The sequence below is a fragment of the Felis catus genome, chromosome E1, assembly GCF_018350175.1.
Source record: "Felis catus isolate Fca126 chromosome E1, F.catus_Fca126_mat1.0, whole genome shotgun sequence".
Lineage (NCBI taxonomy): Eukaryota > Metazoa > Chordata > Mammalia > Carnivora > Felidae > Felis > Felis catus.
Window position 1 is genome coordinate 51,231,415 of NC_058381.1, and position 15,926 is coordinate 51,247,340.

Sequence of the window (15,926 nt, forward strand, 5' to 3'; positions counted from 1 at the left end):
TTTCACATTTAACCTCATCGTTACAAACTCTGTGCAGACATAACCTCGCTGGCTGGGTGCAACAGGCATCAGCAGACTTTGCCTGTGAAGGGCCACATAATAAATATTTTAGGCACCACAGGCCATAGAGTCTCGATAGCAGTTGTTCACCTCTGTCCTTGCATCACGAAAGCCATTTCCTGTAAATGGAAACATGGCTATGTTCCAATAAAACTTTATTGACAGAGGCAGGAAAAAAAACAGGCAGTGGGCTGGGCTCAGCTCACAGCAGGAATTTGCTGACCCCTCTGCTATAGTATATAATACAGTAATATAATATAGTATATCTCCTAGATATACCTTCATTTACCCAACCGTTTTCTTATTGTGGGGCATTTAGATTATTCCCCACATTTCCCTACTCTAAGAAAAATTTTTTCAACAAACATCTCTATGATGAAAACTCTCTCTTGCCTTTCCACAATTGCCCTTAGAGTAGGTTCTAGGTCAAAGGCTACAAATACTTTGAAGGCTTCCTATTCTTTCGCCACTTGTGGCAAGGGGGAATTGGTGTTCTATCTCTGGAACACAGTTTGGCAATGCCTAATTGATGCCTCCCCGAAATCTTACTAGTTCTAAATGTGATCCTTTGGATAGACAAAGAAAGAAAGCAGTGCGGATTTTCTGTTTAAAAGAAAAAAAGGTAATTCGGTGTCTTGGTTCTGTGGGTGTGACTGATGAGGGAAGTTCAACTTCTTTACAAGTTTACTGTCCCTTCACTTTTACTTTATGACAAAGGTTTCATTTATATCTTGGCCCGTTTGCTCGCTTGCTCTCTCTCTCTCTCTCCCTGCCTCTCTCTTTCTCTCCATTTTGTCTTTTCCTCTCCAATTTTATTCCGTTAGATCTATTTTAGATGGTAAAAATCTGAGAGCACAGGGTTCTAGAATCAGACCGCCCCAAGTCATTCACTGCCACTTCCGGGCTGTGCAACCTTACTTAACTTTCCTATGCCTCATCTTCCATATTTCTAAACCAGAGTCAATAAGAGTAAAGAATAAAGAGAAAAGAACATAAAGCACTTTATGCATTGCTGAACACCTAGTAAATGTTTAATAAGTACTACCTATGACAGTGATAATGAAGGCACAGTTCCCTCATTAGTTAAATATTCTTTCTGTATCTGGTGACCAAATAAATACATTTTCTTTTGACTTCCTTATGGTTTAATTTTTAAAAATTTCCCTTGGTGCTATTTGGCTGTAAGGTATGAAGATAGGCTGTAAAATTGATTGGTTTTCCAAATAGCTGGCCAATTATTCCATTAAAAACATTTTTTTAATGTTTATTTTTTGAGAGAGACAGACACACACAGAGTGCGAGTGGGGAAGGCACAGAGAAGAGAGGGAGACAGAATCCGAAGCAGGCTCCAGGCTCTGAGCTGTCAGCACAGAGCCCAACATGGGGCTCGAACCCACAAACCATGAGATCATGACCTGAGCTGAAGTCAGAGGCTTAACAGACTGAGTGAGCCACCCAGGCGCCTTTCCATTTATTTATTTATTTATTTATTTATTTATTTATTTATTTATTTATTTATTTATTTTGAATAGTACATTCTTTTGTCATTTGTTTGTGCTGTGACCTTCATCCAATATTTTGCTTTTTCCCATTTTAGTATCTTCCTCTGGGAAACCTAATGTCTTAAATTTGGCTTATTCTGGCTTCTTCACGGGTGACTTAATTACTCTGACTGTAACATTGTAACACCCGGTAATGCGACTTATTTGCATTACTCTCATCTCCCGTTTTATTTTCCTTAGACATTCTCATAAGTTTATTCTCTTGGTTGCATTATAGGGCCATGTTGTCGATTTCCGGCAAGAATTGCTGTTAACGTGAATTCAGAACAGAAGTACGTGCTACTGATAGAATAACTTGAGAATACATTGTCATAAGAAGCATCCTTCCCAGCCTGGAGCATAAGGTACATCCTCATTTATTTAATTCTTCTTTGATATTTCTCAGTGGAATTTTGCCACTCCTCGTTTCATGTAAAAACAGACAATGTTTAGTGAAAATTAATTGTGTGCAAGGCATTGCTCTAAGGACTTTTAACTTCTAAGATTAAAAGAGAGAGGTTTGGCGTCGTCCCCATTTAACAGGGGTGACACTGAGGAACAAGGAGGGTAATTTGTCCCTGTTCACCGTAGGTGAATAAATCGCCTTCCCTGGATTCCAGAAAATGTATGTGTGATTGCTTGGTTAATTATAAATCCATCCAACTTGCTATTTGTTGCGGCTACTTCGGCTGCTCTCCTCCTCTTCCTTCTACTTTTCTTCCTCTTTCCGTCTTCATTCTCATCTTTCCCTATATAAAGTAGCTACCTTCCCTTACACATCCATTACACATTTCCCTTATACCTTCCCTTATACATTTGTCGCTGTTCACCGTAGGTCCAAAGTCAGAACCAAAGTCCGTCTCCAGAAGCCCACTTTCTTAGATTCAGTGACATACTCATCACATACAGTAGATGTTAAGAAAATTCTTAGATATTTTACTGTGGCTGTATGAATGAGATTGTTTCCCCCCCCAAAATATTCCTTTTAATTGGTTACTTCTAACATAGAGAGGAAAAATAATTGTCTCTTACTGATAAACCTTTATAATTTGTAAGCAAAAATCTACGTTCAGAGATTTTTAAAAGAACACAGAAAATTGGATGCAGATTATATTTCAAGGGGAGAAAGCAAGCAAGCAAGCAAGCTAAAATTGAGGTGTTTCCATGAACAAACTGAGTTTTGTTGTAGGCGTTCATCTTGCAAACTGGGAAAAGAACAATTCGAGCGTTGTGCCAGAGTGCCTTGGTTAGCCTGAGGAAGAAAGACTCTGTCTTCAGAACAGAGTTTGAGAACCATGACCAGTGATCATTCTCTATGTCACGGAAGGCTCCATGGACACCCAAGAGAAGAAATCGGAGTTTTCCTGCACGTTAGCCTTCTCTTCGGTAGCTTCCTTGAGGTTTTCAACTCCGTTCCCCGTCAGAAGACATTAATAATATGCTACCGGCTTTTAAGTATTTAACTGCATCTACTAGAGTTTTCCATTCTCTCAATACCTAGTTGTCCTTGCTGAATGTTACAATATCTGTCTGCACCACTTTATAGACCAATTATGCAGCTGTTTCCCCACCCTCCACCCCTACCCCCGCCCCTGCGCCCCTACCCCCGCCCCTCACCCTATACATGTGCAGCTGCACAGGTGTGAGGCAGTATAACCAACTGTTGCCGATCAAATAATAGGCTATTCAGAACAATTAAAACATCAACCAAATTTTCTGGCCAGAAAATTGCCTGACAGTTTGCTACTGCTACATGGTGTCACTATCGGGGAAGGGACATGAGTTCTGATTTGAGATCAGAGCTTCGCAGGATAAAGATCCCTACACAGAACCAGTGAAACTGTAAGAACATTTGGTTTTCTAATATGCAAAGGGATCCGCTGGCCTGTCAGTCTCTAATGGGGAAAGATCTCTCTCTCTCTCTGGTCCTAGTTGGCTACCCTTATAGGTTAAGAGTAAAGTGAATTATGTTATATCCAGGAGCTACAAGGAGAAAGACACGTTATCAGCAAATCTAATAAATCGCCTTCCCTGAATTCCAGAAAATGTATGTGTGATTGCTTGGTTAATTATAAATCCATCAGCCAAATCGAATGGTACTTGCTATTTGTTGCAGCTACTTCGGCTGCTCTCCTCCTCCTCCTCCTCCTCCTCCTCCTCCTCCTCCTCCTTTTTTTCCTCCTCCTGCATTCTTATTTTGCCCTATATAAAGTAGCTGCCTTCCCTTACACATCCAGAATTTTCTTCCTGCTTTTTTCACAGGATTCCTCATCTACTACACCCGACTTTTCTTGTGCCACTTGTCTCTATTCTATTCTAATGGAATACTTCACACAGCAGGAGTTGCATCCATTTTTTTGGTTATATTCACAGACCCTAAAAGAGCATGGGACATATAGTAGGTGTGCCATAAATATACATTGGGTGGATCATACAACATTGCTTAGAGATTAAGAGCAAATTACCTCTTTGTCTTTCAAGGTTTTACTAAGTAGAGGGATCTATGCTTAATTAGTATTTTGATGCATTAATTAACTTCAAGCATGCTTTATTTGGGTGTCTTATATACTAGGTACTTTGATAGGTTCTCTGAAAGATTTAAAGAAAGATTAGCCATGGGTCTTATCACTGAAGTTCTGCTCTATGAGCAAAGACAAATCTGTAAAGATATGATTACATGATAATACAGCAGGTGTTGGGGCACCTGGGTGGCTCAATCGGGTAAGTGTCCGACTTCGGCTCAGGTCGCGATCTCACGGTTCATGAGTTCGAGCCCCACGTCAGGCTCTGGGCTGATGGCTCAGAGCCTGGAGCCTGCTTCCGATTCTGTGTCTCCCTCTCTCTCTGCCCCTCCCCCATTCATGCTCTGTCTCTCTCTGTCTCAAAAATAAAAAATAAACATTAAAAAAAAATTTAAAAAAATACAGCAGGTGTTAAAATAAAAATACCTTTGGAACAAATAGTCGGCCCATAACTAGCAGCCATGATATAGGGACGATCCTTCCAGAGAAGGTGGTTGATTAAACCAAGGACAAAAATATGGATCAAAGTTTTCTAGGATTGTGAAATGGTAGAGGACATTATGAGATTTGTCAGAGGCATGAGGGTGTGAAAAAACATAGTCTGTTAGTCTCCAGTGAATCTGGGATTCTGGATTATCCACACACTTCAACTTGTAAGTGAACCGAGGCTCGAAGTGAACCATAGGCTCTCTATGTGTTACACAACTGTCCCCAGCCTGTGTTGGTGAAAAGGGTGTGAAATCTCCAGAGAGAGCCAGTGATGAAGCATACACTGCTCTCAGGTTTCTCTCGAATGCTTCTGTCCAACGTGAGTTTCTCCTCAAATATTTGGTGCCCATGTGGTTTGGCTGAAGGGAAGAAAGTTTACGAACACAACATAATATTGGCGTCAGAATTTCATTGATATCTGTGTCCTCATGGACTGACTGGGCTGGATATCAAACCAAGATCCTGATAAAAGGAGATAATAGAAACTGGCCAAAGCAGGAAAGGTGTTTTGCTTAGGCTGAATCAGAGGTAGCAAGAGAAGCTTAAGAGGCAGCTAACTCAAGACATTGTGAGCCTGTGAAAAGGTAAGTCAAAATTTTAAACTTAAACGATTTGTAACAATAGTAAAGGATTTTTTTTTCTATTGTTAATGCTGTCAGCTTTGGTCTCGATGCTTCCGTCATTAAGTATTTGCCTTTCATATTGTCTCCAAAATGAATGTTAATAGGGATTATTTAATGTTAACTTATTTTTTTATAATCACTTATTTCATGTTGAGCTGTACTGTCATTAAAGATCATTTTAGAGCTTTTCATTTCACACGTGAGAAAACTGAGGCTCAGAGAGAGGAGATGGCTTATCCAGGTAACACAATTGGTCAAGATGTGTGCTGGGAACAAGTGTCCTGACCTCTTTTATTTTTTCTAATAAAAAAAAAATGATTTATTTATTTTTGAGAGAGAGAGAGAGAGAGAGTGTGAGTGGGGTAGGGGCAGAGAGATGGGGACAGAGGATCCAAAGCAGGCTCTGTGCTGACAGCAGTGAGCCCAATGCAGGATTCAAACTCATGAACCATGAGATCGTGACCTGAGCCGAAGTTGGCTGCTCAACTGACCGAGCCACCCAGGTGCTCCACAAGCGTCCTGACGTCTAATTCAGTTTCCTTGCTAGAATATCTATGAATCGGGTTCATGTTTTGATCTGTTCTGGCGGGGAGGACATAGATTTCAAATCATATGCATGTCAGTTTGAATTCTAAGTCCAGTACTACTCCTTATCCATGTGAATTTACATAGATTGCTTTAAATTCTGAGCCTCGGTTTTCCCATCCGTGGAATGGGGGTTAGAAGCTAGGGGGATAAAAGAAATCATATTTGTAAGGTTTCTAGCCCAGGGCCTTTCTCAGTCTAGGCAGCGAGTCAATGTTAGCTCAAATCACAGGTTGGGTTTTACTCTGAAGGAGTAGTCTGGTATTGCGAAACTGCATTTTGGATTCTGCAACCATAAATGAGAGCTCTCTAAGTGAATTTCAGCTGAATTTCTGACTTGATGGTTTTGACGTAAAGTAAACATTCATGTTCCCTGGTCTCTTGACTGGCAAAGAAGCCAGCATAGGTAATTGCTTTTCAAAACCTTACTGATGCCTCTTCCCATGGTTTTGGATCATCAGTCAAAGAGTATCGAACGTCGTGATCAGTAAGAGAATAAGATACACCTTTGAGACCAGTACAGCGACATATTACTTCATACCTGTTAGGATGTCGATTACCCAAAACACAAAAGATAACAAGTGTTGGCAAGGATGTGGTGATGATGTGGAAGACTCTTGTTTACTGTTAATGGGAATGTAAATTGGTACATGCAATATGAAAAAGCAGTATGGCAGTGTCTCAAAAAATTAAAAAATAGAACTATCATATGATCCAGAAATCCCACTTCTGGGTATATGTCTAAAGGAATTGAAATCAGAATCTTAAAGAGATAACATGCAGTCCCCTGGAGTTTTTGTTTTGTTCTTCGTTTTGTTTTGTTTTGTTTTTATCTCTCGGACTTGTCCACATAAGTGTCCAGCAATTGTCAGTGACAGTATAGATTTTTCTACCCTGGCTCTGGTTTCCATGGAGGTTTCTGCTCTGATAACTCGTGACTCTCTGTGTTTCCTGGTTTGTGTCTCCAATTTCGGTGGTAGCAATTTTCTTTGGCAGACTAAGAAGAGTTGTTGATCTTTGATCAGTTTTGTATTTGTTGTTAGGATGGTGTGACAATTTCCAGCCTTCTTACGTGCCAGACCAGACCCATCATTTTATTTTAAGCTAAAAATTGTACTATGTTTTAAAATGAGAGCTGCATCCTTCTAGAAATACAGAACTATTATATTGCGTATATGTCTAACAGTATTTTCAAATTACTGGACTTGGGAGCTCATTCTTTGTTGTAATGATTTTCAAAGTTCTTATCTAATAAAGGAGTTTATTAATCAGGTTATTAGAAGTAGGTTCCTATATACATCTGAGCAAAGTAGATAATTTTAAATAGCTAATTCCTAAGGACAATGAATAAAGGAGGAAAAATGTATTTGGAAAATAAAGATTTCTGGATAATTTAAGTCAACAGAAGCAGAGCCTACATATTCTACCTCAAAACTCCAAACTGAATCCAGACCATTCCTAATTGTAAACCTAAATTTATCTGAATTTACATTCAAATTCTGTCTCCCCAAGAGACCCTTCATATGAGTTGGTAAATTTCCATTTATATATCAACCCACAGCGTTTACTATGGTGCGACATTTCAATCCCGTCTATGGCAAATGAGCTTTGCAAAAGGAATTAAAAGGACATGAGTAGAATAGCATTGAAGGAATCAAGCATAATACACCAACCCAAGTGAGTGAGGTCTGGGAACTATTGTTTGCTTTCTGTAGGTTGACCACCACTAGCCTCCAGGTGATGGAACCTGATTCCTCCAAAGTCTCCCAGACAATAACATCTTTTGTCTGGATGTATTTGCATACAAATACTGCAAAAGACCTGGTAATGTGCTGGTAAGAAACAGCTCAGGTAGTCTACCTCTCTTAAACTTCTAAACGTGCTTCTTTGCAGAAGATTTCTGGAGTTGTAAGCCCCGGGATTCATGGCTCCCTCTCAGTCAGTGAGACTCACTTACCTGAGGCAAATGCATGAATCTTTTTGTCTTAAATGCAACACCTCTGTGGGAAGCCAATAGATCAGTCAGGTGTTGCCTTTACCTTGCCAAGGGCAGACTTCTTCAGATATCAGATTGTTCTTTAAATTTTCACTGCCGGACTTGCCAGACCATGCGTGTGCAGAAGCTAAAACAAAACAAAACACAACAAAAACAAAAAGCAAACAGACAAACGAAACCCTTTTTATATTATTCTCACAGCCATTTGGCAATACCTTAGCCTTGATTTATAATTTGGCGATTAAATTTTCTTTTGTGCTTGGAGAAAATATTAAATGTAGCTTCAAAGTGCCCCTCTACCCACTGATGTCAGAAGACTTAAAAACAATGGTTATGTAAGCTTCAAGGGGGTGAAGCCCATTTCGGCTGGCGGTTTTGTTTCTCTTTTCCAGCTGACTCTCTGGAAGGCCTATTTCTTCTCCAGAGGCAAGGCTCTTGTTGCTGGATATCATATCCGTAGTGGGAACTTGGAAACTGGATCTGTGGGCTGCCGCTTCTCACCCCAAGCCCTCTGACCTGTGACGCATTTTTCTTCCCCAGAAATTCCTGTGAAGGTGGGAACGTCTGACTTTGAAAATCTAGACTACCCAATTCAATCATTTCAATCCTACCACAAATCATGGCTACGGTGGGAAATGTTATTTAAGATATACGAGCCTCTGTTCTAAAGAAAATGTGGTCATTTATTTATAAAATATATTCTTCAAAGGTCTCCAATCACTGTGAACAACCAGTGATGTTGATGCCATTCTGGTTTCTGCCTGAGTCCCAAGATCCACTGCAGATTTCTCCAGAACACCTTAATTTTGGACAGGGTTGACAAAGAACAAAGGCCATTTCGAACAGGCTAGAAAACGCGGATTCTCCCGTGGCAGTGCAGCCTTGCCAACGTACGAAGCTGCATTTCTGTGTGAAGAGAATCATCGAGAAATTGAGAGCCAGCTCCAAAATGCAGTAAAAGGCAGGAAGGTTTGCTGTGAGCAAACAGGAAGCCTGCTGCCTTTCCTTCACTGTACAGTAGAAAGAGTCAATAAGGTCAGACTGAGGAAGTAATTCGTATCTCGGGATGCCTACCTACTTTGTGGTACAGACTAGTTGCAAAATAACATGTGCCATATTTTTCTTGAGGGGCAAGGCATTCATTCACATGAAGGACAATCAAAGGTCATTTATTCATTCACTTTTACATTTATTTAAAAAGTCGATAGGAAATGCCAGGAAGTCACCCCGAAGAGTTAGAGGGACAGAGGAGTGGGGGTGGTGGCTGCCGAAATGAGGAGACATTGAGAAGTTCACAGTATGACGGGGAAGGGGACTGTGCATATAAATAATCGTAATTTGTAGTTACGAGTCTGATCATAGTGCCTTGGACGATGTGCTATGGAAGGACACATTTTCTGGGAAGGGGGGGATTTATTAAAGATGCATGGGCCTTTAGTACGTCACCAGTAAAGTATATCTAGCTGTTCTAGACTTTAAACTTTCTCAGTTAGACAAATGAACAAATCCATTTTCGTACTATGGATGTGAATGGCCCTGCAAGCAAGGCATGAGTAAGACTGAGTGGCTGAGACGTGAAATGCAAAACCAGGAACCAGTAGGTGGTGTGGCGCTAATGGCCTTTGATGTTCAAGGGTCCCATGAGTTTTGGTCTCTGGCAGTCTAAGTTAATATGGTGGTGTAAGTGGGGGTAAGAAGCACCAAAACCTTGCCCTCTGGAAATGGGCACGGTTTAATACACTGCTATGTGCCTCCATAATTTCCTCTTCTTATTATGCTTGTCAAGTTTAAGGTGTGGATGTTCCTGCCTCGCTGGCCACGGCTGTGTACGTGTGTGTGCATGCATTACAATTCCGTCTAGACCTCAGCCAGGAGTTTGGGAAGTTTAGAGGGAGCGTTGAGCAGGGGTAGTGAGTGAAAGAGTGGACCTAGGCCGGCCGACTCCATTTTGTGCTGTGTCCTCCATCTTGAGTGACTACAACCCCGACATGGCCCCCTTTCCGGGAAAACCACAGAAAGAAATTCCCGCTCAAACCTCAGACCACGCCTTCTCCCCTTGAGTAACTTCACGCTCACCTGTTCAAACTTCCGGTTCAAACCATGCCCGGCAACCTGCCCAACGGGACTCTGACCCTTCCCCAGCCAATCAGCTAAGGCCACGACCATGACCCCACCAACTGCCCCTAGATCCCTATAAAGCCTTTGTGCTTTTGAAACTCGCTCTTTCTCCGGCATCTCACCACTGCGTCGGTGCAGTTAGGGGATTGAGCTCGAGCTAGCTCGAATAAAGGCTCTTTGCTTTTGTATCGGACCCGGCTCCCTGGTGGTCTTTGGGGATCATGAATTCTGGGCATAACATTGAAAAACAAGATGGAAAAATTAATTTGAAAAGGAAAGGGAGAAAGAGGACAGCTTTCTAGGTTAGAGCAGATTCTGTTTCCTTGGTCCTCCATGGTTTCTTCTTCCCCAGATTTTTATTGCACTTGGTGACTTGTGGAACCCATCTTCCTGGAATGTCATTGGTCAAAGTACTGTATATCAGTAGAGAACAAAATTGGAAGGCAGCTGGGGTGAAACCAGATTATGCCTGCTAAGTGGTGGTAGCTTGGGACAAAATTCTGTCTTTGGTTTTCTGACATTCCACTCTGATGATCCTGAATAATAGAATAATAGATTGTATAGACAGAATTTGCAGTCAGTCAATCAATCAATGTTATGCCCAGAATTCGTGATCCCCAAAGACCACCAGGGAGCCGGGACCGATGCAAAAGCAAAGAGCCTTTATTCGAGCTAGCTCGAGCTCAATCTCCTACCTGCACCGACGCAGCGGTGAGATAGCGGAGAGAGCGAGTTTCAAAAGCACAAAGGTTTATAGGGATCATGGCCTTAGCCGATTGGCTGGGGAAGGGTGGTGGACTCAGCCAATTGGCTGCCAAAGTGTGGTCCCAGATCAGCAATTATCAGCGTCACCTGGAACTTGTTAAAAATGCAAATGTTGGGCCTGGTGGTCACAGACCTACTGAATCAGAAACCCTGGGGGTGGGGCTCAGCAATCTGTGTTTGAACAAGTCTTCCAAGAGATTCTGATGCACCTGAGTTTAAGAACCACTGTGTCTGAGGATCTCGAACATGTTTGGCCTCAGTGTATACAGAACGTTTCTCACTGGTCACCTATGAACCATTGGCTGTCAGCCTTGCTGTGCTATATAAATACCTAGCACCAAACACCATCCCCAGAGACTCTGATTAATTGGTTTGGGGAGGGGTAAAATGCTCCCAGGTCATTCTAAGCCTGGACAGGGTTGAGGGCTCCTGCCTCTGGCCCCTACCTGAGAGAAGCCCTCCCTCTTCTACTCACACTTTCCACGCCTCTCACACTCCCCTTCCTCCCACCTCAGACTTCGGAAGAAGGCATCAATCGGTAAGTTACTTAAGGGGAGGAGGTGTGTTCTGAGGTTTGAGCAGGAACTTCTTTCTGCGGCCACGTTGGGGACATAGTCACTAGTCAGCTAGCCTAGGTCTGCACTTTCATCAATAATTTCCAAGTGGCTCTTGTGTGTTTTAATGGGTTCGTATACGAGAGTCCTTTGTATTTTTAAAACAACCTTGATGTGTGGGTTTCAAAGTATTGTAACTAATGGGTAATGATAAAAATCAGTGCTTATTGAACTCAAATAATTACTTTGACTTGTAATGTAAATGCTAAATGTGTGCCTTACTTTCAAGATGATAATAACTTCCTTTATTTGTTTACTTATTTATTTAAAAATGTCTATTGATTTATTTTTTACTGTTGCAATATTCACGTTGCTAAGTCTTTAAGGGTTTTCATGATGGTGGCTGTTATTTTTGTTTAATGATTAGGAAAAGTGACCCCGGACCACGCAAATCAGGTTTTCTATGGCAGTCTGCCTGGGTGCCTTTATATGCTTTTCAATAAAAGCAATTCATTAAGAGGATAATCAAATTGTGTTTATTTGTAAATAAACTCGTAAATCAGAAACATATTCCACTGGACCATATACCCTGGTCCAGTGGTATTTTTTCCACAAAATGTCATCATTTTACCCATGATTATAATAACGTGAAAAGGCATACCTTGGAAAAAAGCAAGTTAAAGGAAACATTTTAGTGAGATTTAAAATGTGGAGCAGATATCCTTTGAATGGAAGTGAGCCTCTAGGGGAAGTCACTAAAAAGGATTGTTGAACATTAACGTATAGTTAAGGAATGAATGAAGCTGGGTATCTCCTATAGATTTTAAAGCGAGGATCATCATATCCTGTTCAGCTTTACAATTCTTTGTCTTCACTGAGATTTTGTCAAATTCTTGAATTTCAACTTGCTCATTATAATAGATGAATGGGGCGCCTGGGTGGCTCAGTCGGGTGGGCATCCGACTTCATCTCAGGTCATGATCTCACGGTTGATGGGTTCAAGCCCCGTGTAGAGCTCTGTGCTGACAGCTTAGAGCCTGGAGCCTGCTTCGGATTCTGTGTCTCCCTCTCTCTCTGCCCCACCCCCGTTCACACTCTGTCTTTGTGTCTCTCAAAAATAAATAAACATTAAAAAAATTTATAATAGGAAATGAAAATCCCACTAGGGTAATGCCATAGAACCAGTTTGAGACCTTCTCTTTCCATAATCCATTGTGGTTTGGATGTTTAGAACATCCAGGAACTTGCAGATCAGTATCAGTTTCAAGGGCTTAAGTAATTTCAGGAAATGAATGAAGTGCCCCATCTGACCTCCAGTAGTGTGCCTGGTTTGAGAGAGTGTGGTGTTTTCTCATGACGACCTTGAAAATCACTTCTGTGACAATGTAAGCCCTATTCTCACAGTCAGAGGAAGACAGATATTTTTTAATGAAGTAGCAAGAGTTCAAGGAAGAAAAGTGACTAACAACATATTAGCCCACTCTTGGTGAAGATGTGTGCTGAAAAGGTTTGGCATATGCTACTTCCTATTTACTTTCAAGGGAATTGCAACATCCAATTATGGCTGGGCTCTCCCAACGTGCATTTTCCTTTTTGTAGAATACCCAGAAGAAATCTGTTGTAATTCAAGGGGAAATTTCTCGTTTAGATGAAAGAGACGGACAGGTTTGCCTCTGCCCCAAGGACCATGTGCAAAAGCACATGTCAGGAAGAAGGCCAGTGATGAAGAGAACCCGGGACCCTCACCAGCCATGTGACTTTGAAGTCAACTTTTTCCAGGCTCATATTTTTATTTGTAAAATAGGAGCGATAATTTTGTGTTGACTCATGAGGTTGTAAGGATTAAATGAGATAACATGCTTGAAGTGCCTAACATAGTGCCTGACCTTTAGTAAATGCTACATAGGAGAAAGCTGCTATAAATAGATCAAAATGGTTGTTTCCTGGTGAGTTTTTTTTTTTTTTTCTCCCTGCATTGATTCTCTTTTAACTAGATGGCAGTCATGGATTTGTATCTATTCTGGGGAAAAATCAGGACATGCAGAACAAACCTCTTTTTCTATTCCTTTGTCATGATATAAGCTCTTCCTCAGAAAATACCTAGAGCAAATGCAATTCAAATGTATAAGGGAAGGATTCATGATTCATCGATGGTTCTCTAACTAAGGTGAAGACTAGAAGAACCGTGGCGGGATAGGTTATTGTTTTCCTTGGTTAGCTAGGCTTAACGGGCGAGTTCTCATTGTTGGAATTCGTGCCATTAGCATGGAATTAGTGTAATTGTGAGAATTAGCTCTGAAGAGGAGAATTCTGCTCCCCAAAGAAGGGCTCCCTGTTTGACCAATAAGAGAGAAGAATAGTCACTTCCTGTGACTCTATAGTTTAATGACTGATTCCTTCCCCATACATGACAGGTGCTGCCTTTTCAAAGTTGGATGGGTGACAATATGATGTATATTTTGACCCCCCTACAGCACATGGTTGACCCTTCTGTGGTTTGGGGAATTTTGACCCATTTTGACGCGGTTACCTTGCTGCTGCGTGTGGCATGAGTTCAAACAATTCTTGGGTTTCACTGAGCTTATGGTTTTCCATCTGGTTGTTATGGAACAACTTTCCTTTGTCCCCTGACCAAACCAACAAATACGAAAGGATCAGGAACAAAAATTACTAGGAGCCAGGTGCCAGAATGGATGTGTTTCTATGACAGGATCCTGCTTCATATTTAAGAAGACCCCACATTTTTTCCATAGCTCCTAATAATACCACTAATCAGCATCCCATGGGACAAATGAAGGGCACAGCCTCCACGTATAGATTGTGTACTCTGCTCGAAACCATTTGTACACAAACACAAGACATTTCTAATTCACTTCATCAAGAAACCACACTATTTGTTGTAGAGGAAAATTCTATGCCTGAATTACAGTGTATGTATTTGTGGCTCCATTTTTAGAGATAGGACTGATTAGCATGTCATAAGCCAGCACCATTACTGAATATACCAGAATTACGTATTATGCAGTCACCTTTAAGGTGAAATACTTCGGCTTATTTCATTCAAATCAGTAAATTAAAAACCATAAGATAGTTGGGTTGTATGTTAGAAAGAGCAAAGGAGGATGTATCTAAAGTTCTAGCTTATTCTCATGGAACAGCAAATTGCAATTAAAATATAGGCATGTGATGGGGTGCCTCGGTGGCTCAGTTGGTTAAGCATCTGATTTGGCTCAGGTCATGATCTCAAGTTTCATGAGTTTGAGCCCCACATCGGGCTCTCCACTGGCAGCACAGAGCCTGCTTTGGATTCTCTGTTTCCCTCTCTCTCTGTCCGTCCCCTGCTTGTGCTCCCTCTCTCTCTCTCAAACATAAATACACCTTTAAAGTATATATGTATGGATAGATAGATAGATAGATAGATAGATACACGAATATGGCAAAAATTATCCAAGAATCATGGAATTTCTAAGCTGGAAAGAACCTTAGGTTTGACTTTTAGTCATCTTAATTTTGTAGAAGAAAAAACTGAGCCTAAGGGAAGTTAAGTGACATCTCAAGGTCACAGATTAGTAAGTGGCAAAGTTGAGACCACAAGTTAGATCTCTCAATTTTAAGACCAGTGTTTTTCAGACTATAGAACCAAGTTGTGTCTTCTCTTCAACAATGTACAATCGAATTTAATGTGATTTAATAATCATTTAGTATTTCCCATACCTTGTTAGTTCCTACCATCTCATAATGATAACCTCTGAAACAAGTGTCATCTGGTTGATGAGATGCAATGAAATGACCCAGAAATTGCCATTTATTTTATTTCAGAAATCATCCCCCCCAAGAGTTTTATTTTTATATCTTACATATATATGTATGTACATATATACGTATATAAGATATATTTATATCTTACATTTATATTCTATCTACATATATATACATATATATGTGTGTGTATATATGTGTGTGTATATATGTGTATATACATGTATATATATGTGTGTATATATATGTGTGTGTGTATATATGTATAGGTATATATATATATATATATATATACACACACACACACATACACACACACACATATATATTTAAAATGTTTTTCTAGGATAACCAATTGAATGATGGGAAAGTTCAGTCAACATATCAAGCAGAATGAATCAGAACCACCTAACATAATCCCATACCCCAGACGTCAAATACCTGGTTTCCTCTATACACTTTTTTCTTCACAGAGGCATGCTGGGAAATGGTTATTAGTAGAATCATTTTGCAATTCGCAGTATTATTTTGTCCATCCCTGACTAATTTGAGGGAACTGGTAGCAATCTGCTTTCCATTATAGCGTGATGCATGGAGTTTGGTGCTCTCCTAGCACTACCTGGTCTGTGTGTCCAGATGATTCAGGGATTTGACTTTGCCAAGTCAATTCATTAACACATTGTCTTCCTGATATATGCAGAGCACTGGCTACGCTTCAGGCACCCACACTGTGTTCCCCAGTCATGCTGGGATTTCCCTTTCATGGGTCCAAATGGAAGTACAGAAAACCAATAATGGACTTGCACTGAGGAGTTAGCTTGGCTATGGGATGAACCTAGTTGAAAGAGAGGCAAGCACCTCAAATATAGTAACGGAAAAAGAATAGAAAATCCACACTCTATCTGGACAAGTGG

General features: G+C 40.7%; 1 protein-coding gene and 1 long non-coding RNA gene across 4 annotated transcripts in view; one reads left to right on the forward strand and one right to left on the reverse strand.

Moving 5' to 3' along the window:
• The window catches only part of LOC111557731, a 35,939-nt gene extending 26,007 nt beyond the window's left edge, over positions 1–9,932 (reverse strand). Inside the window, exons 1-2 of the long non-coding RNA XR_006589379.1 lie at positions 9,893–9,932; positions 7,778–7,943 (exon numbers count right to left, since the gene is read on the reverse strand). This is a non-coding gene — a long non-coding RNA (uncharacterized LOC111557731). The remainder of the gene's footprint in view (positions 1–7,777; positions 7,944–9,892) is intronic.
• The window catches only part of KCNJ16 (potassium inwardly rectifying channel subfamily J member 16), a 145,955-nt gene that overhangs the window by 55,729 nt on the left and 74,300 nt on the right, over positions 1–15,926 (forward strand). For 2 of the 3 annotated variants that reach the window (XM_045044282.1, XM_019818175.3), the window contains one exon: positions 1,840–1,966. The gene's annotated coding sequence lies outside the window, so the exon portion shown is untranslated. Of the gene's footprint in view, positions 1–1,839; positions 1,967–2,790; positions 4,354–15,926 lie in introns of those variants that run through there. The other variant, XR_006589378.1, reaches the window with a different exon arrangement.